The 10,120-nt window shown below is 40.0% G+C and overlaps 1 long non-coding RNA gene across 1 annotated transcript; it reads left to right on the forward strand.

Annotated features, from left to right (window-relative positions):
- Window positions 1-3,170: 3,170 nt before the first annotated feature.
- LOC148401771 (uncharacterized) lies at window positions 3,171-3,818 on the forward strand. The gene is made up of 2 exons (XR_015857059.1): window positions 3,171-3,338; window positions 3,700-3,818. It is a non-coding gene; the product is annotated as an uncharacterized LOC148401771 (long non-coding RNA).
- Window positions 3,819-10,120: the final 6,302 nt, after the last annotated feature.

The following is a 10,120-nucleotide window of genomic DNA, read 5'->3' on the forward strand; positions in this document are numbered from 1 at the left end:
GTCCGGCACACATCAGGCCTCTCGCTTTCCATAAGGTGCCGTGGATGCTCAGCCCTTCCCAGTGCACGTTCTTGATTTGATTTGTGTTATTTATTGTGTTATCGTTAGACCCTTTTATCAGATAGTTGATCGAGTGAGGGCGGGCGGCTTTCGTGACAAAGACATTGGGGATTGGATTTCAATGAATGTTCATGATTTGTGTGTGTGTGCGTGTGTGTGTGTGTGTGTGAGACCCCTGCACTGTTCTCGTAACCTCAACTTCGTCTTCTTCCTCATACCGAGTCGTACTTCAGGAAAACGTTTGCCATCAACCTCCTCAAATATGTGCCTCGATGACCTGTTGACCTACGCGCTTGTGGGACAAGTTGGCTGATTCTCCAGCGGGATCAGATGATGACTCAAGATTCCCCTTCCCGTTGTGTGTCGATGAGCGCCTGTGCCCTTTTTAGTTGTTGGCGCGCGTGTGTGGTCGTGGTCCTACTGCATGCCCGCGTTTGTTTCGTCATACCAAAGTGATGTCTTCAGCATCCGCGGACAACTCTCATTCCACGCGATGCAAAACAAACGCTTTGCTCTGATGCAAAGGATTATGGGTAATTCTTCGATGTTGACAAATCCTCATTTTGCTTGATTCACACGTGCAAATCATGAAGCCATAGATATGGGTTTATCTATAGTATACTATATTTCAAAGTTGCCGCTTTTTACTTTAGAGTTTGTTCTTCTACTAAGAGTGATGTGTGTATACCTTCATATATATGAATTTATATGACTATGATATTTATTTTCTCAACTTTAAGAAGGGTCTTTCATTTGTACGAGGTCGCACTTAAAGCTTGAGCTTTGCTTATTTTCACTGGGAACATTGTTCAATATGAAACAGACTTTATATTGATGATACAAAACCTGTGTTTGTAACAAAACGTGTTTAAATAATCCAAAAAAAAACAACAACCTGTCCTGTCTTTTTTTGTTTCGGTTTTTGTTCTGGCCAGAGTAAGTGCTCTTGTGCATATCGTTTTGGGTTGCAACTTCTGATCACAACGTTTTTACAGTTGACCTTAAGCCGCCAGTTTTGATGTTGGCCCAACGGCCGTGCAAGCTAACGTCATGTTTAGTGGAAGAATTAGCTTGACTATTATTTGCAACAATCAATCAATCTCAATAAATTTTGAAATTGCTGCTGTAAAAAGTATTTCACGTGTGCTGTCGTTTTTCGTAGTACAGACCGCTGTCCATAAGAGGGCGCAAAAGACATGTCAACCAATCTCGTCTATATTGTCGTGACTTTGAAGGGCTGCCTCCACACACACCGTTATACACCATATACACTATGTACCATGTACACCACATATGTCAGAGTCAAGGCCCGCGGGCCACATCCGGCCCGCGAGAAGGTTTTTTACGGCCCCTGGGATGATCTTGATTTATTATTAGAACCGGCCCGCAGACCGCAGCAAGCAGGTGTTGTGCTCGATTTGGTTCCCCCGTGAGATTTTGTTCCCCCTGCCGCGGGAGCGCGCACAGCTTGTTTGGAAAGCGAAAAACCGATGCCGTACGGCGTCGTACGGCGTCAGCACTATGTTGTTTTCAATAAAAACATGAAGAACTCACGTTTGCGTCAGTCAATTTTAATTTTTATAAGGGATTATTGTCATTTGATGTCTTTAAATTCATCCGCGTTCTGCCATTGAAGCGGGGTGCATTCAAAGACCAGTCGTAAAGACGGAACACTCACTCACTTCACCAAAAAGCAAGGATATAATTACGTGAGCTCTTTGCATAAACCTCGATGCAAAGAAACTCCTCCTTTTGGGTACCGTTACATGCTACAAGGAGTATATATTACAAAGGAGACTTTATTCTTAATTGTAATCATCATTCATCCATCCATTTTATTACTCAGGTATTTTCAAAGCAAATTAATATTGTTGCATTTATTAATTTGCTTTAAAATGACAGCGCAATATAATTAAAAGCTGACACTCTAGCAATGTCAAACGTGTTAGTTTAAGAAAAAGCCAAGATTGTGATCAAATCTTTCATAACGACAATGATTTGAGTGAATTGATTTGAATGAATAATTGAGAAGACATTTCAGTTCTGAAGGCTCCTTTTGTCCCAAGCAAAGTGAAAGGTGGTGGGATAAAAATTGTAACAGGAACGCTATAAAAAATGTCAAGCCGTGAATATTTGTGCCCCCCTCCCATTTTGAGAACGGTGAGTCCTGGACATCGACTGGCTTTTTTTCTGTCTTCCTGGGGGTCTGCTCAGGTAGTGTGGCAAATTTGAACAAGTTCCCTCATTCCTGGCCCAAGTTACAGGGGGGGAACAAATCCTCACGGGTGCCCCGTGAGGATATGTTCCCCCCCCTTATTTTGAGAACGGTGAGTCCTAGACTCCAGCTGTTTTTTTTCTGTCTTCCTGGGGGTCTGCTCAGGTAGTGTGGCAAATTTGAACAGGTTCCCTCATTCCTGGCCCAAGTTACAGGGGGGGAACAAATCCTCACGGGTGCCCCGTGAGGATATGTTCCCCCCCCCTTATTTTGAGAACGGTGAGTCCTAGAGTCCAAGTTACAGGGGGGGAACATATCCTCAGCTGTTTTTTTTCTGATGATTTGTGCAGTGATACTGTTATTAATGCACTTTATCAACGTCTTTGGCCTTATTTGGGTCAAACAACTTTGACAACTTCAATAATTTCAATAAAATGTGTAAAGAACAAAATTAATGCCAATTGAGTTATGCCAGTTATAATGTCTTAATAAAGTTGTTGGTCCACTAATTGGCCCGACAACAATATTAAGATATTTAACTTCTTAACTTCATTGATAATTTTGCAATATATAATTCAATAAACAGTACTAATACAGACAGACCTTGAGTCTGTAGCCCAAGTTACAGGGGGGGAAACATATCCTCACGGGTGCCCTGTGAGAATATGTTCCCCCCCATTTAAAACGGTGTAAATGTAAATAAATGATTTGTGCACTGATAACTTTACAATATTGGATGTTAAATAAATAAATAAATAAATAAATAAATAAATAAATAAATAAATAAATAAATAGATAATAATGTTTTCTTTTCTTTGTTGGTCAAACAATATTGTCTTTAATTCAAACTTGTCACCGAAGCACCCCTTTTACCCGACTTTGTAAGTGCGCACTTCATGTCATTTCGCCATTTGTTTTCTGACAACAATACGCTGCCGCACGATGGACCCAACTATTTACCAACAAATTATTGCCTACAAAACAAAACGTGAATACCCAAATGGTATTACGAAGAAGGAGAAGTATGTATTGAGAAGAAAAGCTTCTTTTTACGACGTTGAGGGTAAGAAACACAACGTACATAAATCAAGCAAATTAGATCCAGAGACGCACCAAAAATTCACATTGCAGAACCTGCTAATTTCTACACGAACGTCAGAAACTTAAGTTTTAGAGTAATTACTCTATAACACAAATAATTGACTTATAAAATGTTGAACGCAATATATATAACACACCTCACTATGAAGGAAATTGTTGAATTTGTTGAGTGCAACTCAAGCTAAAGTTTTTTTCAAGTAACTATGTCAGGTCTTGTTAACTAATGCATGTGATGATTAAGAAATATATTGAATGACACATGCGTTGTAAATTATTGTAAATGAGCTGCATTGTATGATCTTGCTTTTTTCTTTGTTTACCAGATTCAGTGTGACGAGTGTTGCAGGTGGTTCCATCTTTTATGTGTCGGGGAGCCTTCAACCGAAGGCTGTTTTTTGTGTACAGCATGTAAAGAAAATAAATGCTAAATATTTGAACCTTGCTTGAAGACCATTTTGCTTTTTTTTTTATTAATATTTTTTATTTTTTTATTTCATTATTTAAAAAAAAATATATTTTTTTCTTAATAAAGTTTAAAGTCATTATTTTTATGTATGTTATATGATAAAGAAACAAAGTTGTTTGACCCAAATAAGGCCAAAGACGTTGATAAAGTGCATTAATAACAGTATCACTGCACAAATCATCAGAAAAAAAACAGCTGAGGATATGTTCCCCCCCTGTAACTTGGGCTAGGAATGAGGGAACCTGTTCAGATTTGCCACACTACCTGAGCAGACCCCCAGGAAGACAGAAAAAAAACAGCTGGAGTCTAGGACTCACCGTTCTCAAAATAAGGGGGGGGAACATATCCTCACGGGGCACCCGTGAGGATTTGTTCCCCCCCTGTAACTTGGGCCAGGAATGAGGGAACTTGTTCAAATTTGCCACACTACCTGAGCAGACCCCCAGGAAGACAGAAAAAAAGCCAGTCGATGTCCAGGACTCACCGTTCTCAAAATGGGAGGGGGGCACAAATATTCACGGCTTGACATTTTTTATAGCGTTCCTGTTACAATTTTTATCCCACCACCTTTCACTTTGCTTGGGACAAAAGGAGCCTTCAGAACTGAAATGTCTTCTCAATTATTCATTCAAATCAATTCACTCAAATCATTGTCGTTATGAAAGATTTGATCACAATCTTGGCTTTTTCTTAAACTAACACGTTTGACATTGCTAGAGTGTCAGCTTTTAATTATATTGCGCTGTCATTTTAAAGCAAATTAATAAATGCAACAATATTAATTTGCTTTGAAAATACCTGAGTAATAAAATGGATGGATGAATGATGATTACAATTAAGAATAAAGTCTCCTTTGTAATATATACTCCTTGTAGCATGTAACGGTACCCAAAAGGAGGAGTTTCTTTGCATCGAGGTTTATGCAAAGAGCTCACGTAATTATATCCTTGCTTTTTGGTGAAGTGAGTGAGTGTTCCGTCTTTACGACTGGTCTTTGAATGCACCCCGCTTCAATGGCAGAACGCGGATGAATTTAAAGACATCAAATGACAATAATCCCTTATAAAAATTAAAATTGACTGACGCAAACGTGAGTTCTTCATGTTTTTATTGAAAACAACATAGTGCTGACGCCGTACGACGCCGTACGGCATCGGTTTTTCGCTTTCCAAACAAGCTGTGCGCGCTCCCGCGGCAGGGGGAACAAAATCTCACGGGGGAACCAAATCGAGCACAACACCGGCAGCCCGCAGATCTTTTACACGCACCAATACTACATTTCCCACAATGCAACGGTGACGCACCGAGCAGTACGCTGCTTCATTTCAGTGTTTATTATTAGCACAGCAGTCGTCAGCATAACTGTAAAATTAACTTTCAGATACCCATCAAAAATGGCAAAAAGGAAGGTGGACACTGAGAACCGGGAGTTTCAAACAAGGTGGGAGTCGGAGTATATGTTCACGGAGGTAGCAGGAAAACCTGTGTCTTCTGTGTGGAGAAAGTGTGGCGGTACTGAAAGAGTATAATCTGAGACGACATTATGAAACGAAAGACGCGGATTATTTTTTTCTTTGAAGTAAATTTAGCCCACTTTTGCTAAAATAGAAAGTTTAAAAGTCAAAGTTTAATATTTGTTTTCACTGCATGTTACTTCTCCTTGAGGAAAGTGTTGTTTTTGATTAATAGATTTTTGCACTTTATTTTATTGTATTTCAATCCAATTATATTTTAAAAATATTTCAGTTGCGTGGATGATAGAAAATTGCTATTATTTTTTTCTTTGAAGTAAATTTAGCCCACTTTTGCTAAAATATAAAATATAGGTTACTGATGGTGCCTTAAACAATACAGGTTTCTTTCATTTAATGTTCATGTTATGGGATTTTTATATAAAGGAAATTTGTCGTTTGTGTCTGTTGAAAATTAAAGATTATTGACAGAGCCATAAGAAAATATTGCTTTATTTATCTGATCATGTTGGAATATATTTGTTAGGTTTTCAGTAGGTTCAATTAGGTTCACTAGACTATATGCGTCATTTAAAAAATTTCAATGAACATTCGATCAGTCCGGCCCTCGGCTTGTAGCTAATTTTTTTATTTGGCCCTCCGTCCATTTGACTTTGACACCCCTGATGTACACTATATAGTGTACATACCTTCCTTTCCCCTCACACGTAGTGTAGTGGTTAGTGCTCTGAACTCTCACCCCAGTGACCTGAGTTCAAGTCCCGGTAGAGCTCATGATACATTTTATCATGGAAAAATTTGCAAATTTGTGGGTGTGGACCCGCCCTCACCCCCACTTTCTGATTGGCTGTTTGATCTGTGACGTCACTCAGACACACTATTAGGTACAATGCCATTTTCAGGTGTTCCTAATAACAGGTCACTTCATTAGGGAAAAATCATGGTCAACGCTTAAATGAAAGTGAAAAGTGCCACACCCGCCCTCACCCCCACTTTCTGATTGGCTGGGAATCACACGGACACTCCATTAGGTACACCGCCAATTTCAAGTGTACCTAATAACAGGCCACTTTATTAGGGAAATATCATGGTCAAAGGTCACAGGTGTCAAGCTCTAGTCCTCGGGGCCGCGTTCCAAAATGTTTTCCAAGTGACCCTCGTTAAGCGCACCTGCGTGAAAAGTTTTTGGTCACTTTCACCTTCTGAAGGAGCTAAAACTTTTCACGCAGGTGCACTTAATGAGGGAATCACACGGACACTCCATTAGGTACACTGCCATTTTCAAGTGTACCTAATAACAGGCCACTTTATTAGGGAAATATCATGGTCAAAGGTCACAGGTGTCAAGCTCTAGTCCTCGGGGCCGCGTTCCAACATGTTTTCCAAGTGACCCTCATTAAGCGCACCTGCGTGAAAAGTTTTTGGTCACTTTCACGTTCTGAAGGAGCTAAAACTTTTCACGCAGGTGCACTTAACGAGGGAATCACACGGACACTCCATTAGGTACACCGCCATTTTCAAGTGTACATAATAACTGGCCACTTTATTAGGAAAATATCATGGTCAAAGGTCACAGGTGTCAAGCTGTACCTAAGCTGTACCTAAGTGTACCTAATGGAGTGTCCGTGTGATTCCCAGCCAATCAGAAAGTGGAGGTGATGGCGGGTGTGGCGCTTTTCACTTTCATTTAAGCTTTGACCATGATTTTTCCCTAATGAAGTGACCTGTTATTAGGAACACCTGAAAATGGCGGTGTACCTAATAGTGTGTCTGAGTGACGTCACAGATCAAACAGCCAATCAGAAAGTGGGGGTGAGGGCGCATCCACACCCGCAAACTTGCAAATTTTTCCATGATAAAATTTGTATTGGGTTCCACTGGGAGTTGAACTCGGGTCGTTAGGGTGACAGTCCAGGGCACTATCCACTACACTACGGCCTCTCACTTATGATTTACGGAATGTACGTACACTATATCTTTTATTGGAGCAGCTCAAGCGAACAGACTTGTTGAACTCAAAGTCATCAGCATTAACTCCTACACTCGTGACTTGGATGCGTTTGCAGTTCAATTCTTCACCATACTGATGGAATAAAATTGAGAGGTTATTTGAATTCTACGCTCCTCACGTCTGCATGTGCGCTATAGTATGGTCGTCGTTATGTTTCATTATCATCTTTAATGTCTGCAGGCGCAAAGCATTAAATGTCGGTAATGACGCTGTAGGGCGACGTTGTAAATGTATATCTTTTATGCAGTTTTGACCTTTTCGTTAACATGTACATTACATTTGAGGTCATTATTTATTCCTGAATACTATAAATAGTTTGAAAAAAGTGACAGCCAAATTGGCCTGGAGCCACTTTTTTTTTTCTTTTTATAAGCACTTTAATGTGTGTTTAAAAAAAAAAACCTCCATGCTCACTCTTTGTTAGAACTTGCTTACCTTAAAGCATCCAAACATCGCATGACAGCTGATGCTGAGCTCCCATCAGGCAATGGTAACATTAGCCCCTTAGACCTTGGGTGCCTTCAAAGGCGCCATATAAATCAAAAGCATTATTATTATTATTATCCACAAGGAGGCGGCTGGGTGGAGCACTGGTTAGCACGTCCACCTCACAGGTTGGAGCGTGCGGGTCTCATTTCACCTCCAGCCCACCCTGCGTGGTGCTTGCATGTGTCCAAAGGGGCAAGGAAGAAGACAACTTTTCTTTCATTTGGAAGTGTGAAATTGCTAAAATGAAGACACCTCAAGAGGGCACAGTTGAAAAGAAATGTTGATTCATCAATTTTAATTAGTGTTTAGATCAGATTTGGCCCACCACTTCATTGCAAAGGCCAAACATGTATATCAACTTCCATGTTTATAGCTAGTCACTCACTCAGGTTTAGTCAAAATTAAACTAAAGCATAAACAGAACAAATTGGAATACTTTGCCAACACGAATAACAAATCTCGACAACATGTTTTTTCCATTTTCTTTTTATTTGCGTTCACTCACATTACATCACATAGATCACATGCTCAGCCATTGGCGCTTGACATTCACACAAAAACTCTTGGCAAAGTCTTCCCTCCGTCAGCGCTGTGCTGATGATGACGGGGAGGAGTACGACAAAACCATTCGGTCCCCTTCAATGTGTCACGTGGTATGGCAGATATGTGGAAAGCTTTTGGAGCATTTATTCGACAGCCTTGAAATCTAGCTTGTACTCTTTCTAGGAGGCGCACAAGTAAAACTTGTAACATTTACCACATACTAGTATGACTTGAAAGTGGATATCAACGGTTTCAAATGATATCCAGCTTAAGGTCCAATCATATACTAGTGCACTCTGTCCTCCTTCACAAGTAAGACAATGATTGCGCCGCACTAGTAAACATTTTTCCAGAACTGCGTGGCATTTCTGCAACACTATTAGATGCTATCAGTAGGTTCTGGGAAGCTGCTCGTTCAACACAGTTATTAAGGATATCAAGGATATTGATGAAATGCTTCATGAGTTTCCATAGTGATGGTAATAGTAACGCATTACGGTACAGAGAGGGAAACGCGTAACAAAGCCTTCAGTGACATCTCACCAAATGAACCCAGACACATTCTCGACATGGAAAATTACCTCATAATTTCATCTATTCATTTTCTTATCAAGCAGACCAATCAATCAATCAATCAATCAATCAATCAATCAATGAAAAAACAAAACGCAAAAGGCTTGCGGCCCACATGGGACTCCACAACCATGAGAGAAAAAAAAAAACGAGGGTCATGTGAGGGACAAAAGGAAGGAAGCAAAGCGGAGCTGCCATTGCAATCATCACGTCAGATTTGGAAAGCTTTGCTGCTGATGCACACAAAAACTAACACTCCACCCAAAAAAACCAAAAAAAAAGCAACAAAATTTTGACATTTTGGGGAAAAATACATGGAGGCATCCTCTGTGCACATTTGACGGGGTTCCGTTAGCTTAATGTGCTGGCTAAAAGGCTTAAACCTGGAGGAAAAAAGGAAGAAAAAAGGAAAAAAGGAGACAATGGAAAGAAAGCCACTTGACATTTAACTTAACATGCATGTACTAGTACCTTCTTCATCCTCATTGGAAAGATAATTCGACACACTATTAGGATGCAAGTGCCTTAGTAAAAAAAAAAAAAAAAAAAGTCCACGACTGGTGCATCTTTTGGATTAGTAATTTGTGGCTCTTAAGGTGGATATCAAGGATACCGAAAACAAACATTCACACAACTAGAGAAGTGAAGTGAATTGTCTGGTGGAACAGTAGATGTTAACTAATAGAATTTTGTGTCCGTAGTAGAAAGCCAGTGAGTTTCTCCTCACTACTACCATGTAGTGGTCTTACTAGCGACAACAAAGAGTGTACAAGTACATGGACATTAACTTCAAACTAGTAGACCAAACGTGGGAATTACAAGCATGGTAAGAGTAATAGTCTTTCCGCTTTGAAGACACATCTGCTCTGCTAACGTGCCTAAGTTGTTCTTTTACTGGTTAGGACAAATACTGTACTAGTATATCTGAACCGAAAGTTAATAAATGCTCAAACATCTTTCCATAGGAAGGCAGTAGAGGATAAAACTTTACCAGTAAGACAGTCGTTCTACTAGTGCGAATTAGTAGTTTTTCAACTGGTGTGCAAATTAATGGCGACCAAGATCTTAAGATGGGTATCAAGGAGGCTTTCCAAAGAGCTTGTGTGGAAGACACTAAAAGCTTCCATATGATGGAATGTGCAAGGCAGGAATACGACTCCCTCTTGGTTTTCCTGCCTCGCAAACAACTT

Source organism: Syngnathus floridae, chromosome 2 (genome assembly GCF_059516105.1).
Source record: "Syngnathus floridae isolate MCC-2025c chromosome 2, RoL_Sflo_1.0, whole genome shotgun sequence".
Classification (NCBI taxonomy): domain Eukaryota; kingdom Metazoa; phylum Chordata; class Actinopteri; order Syngnathiformes; family Syngnathidae; genus Syngnathus; species Syngnathus floridae.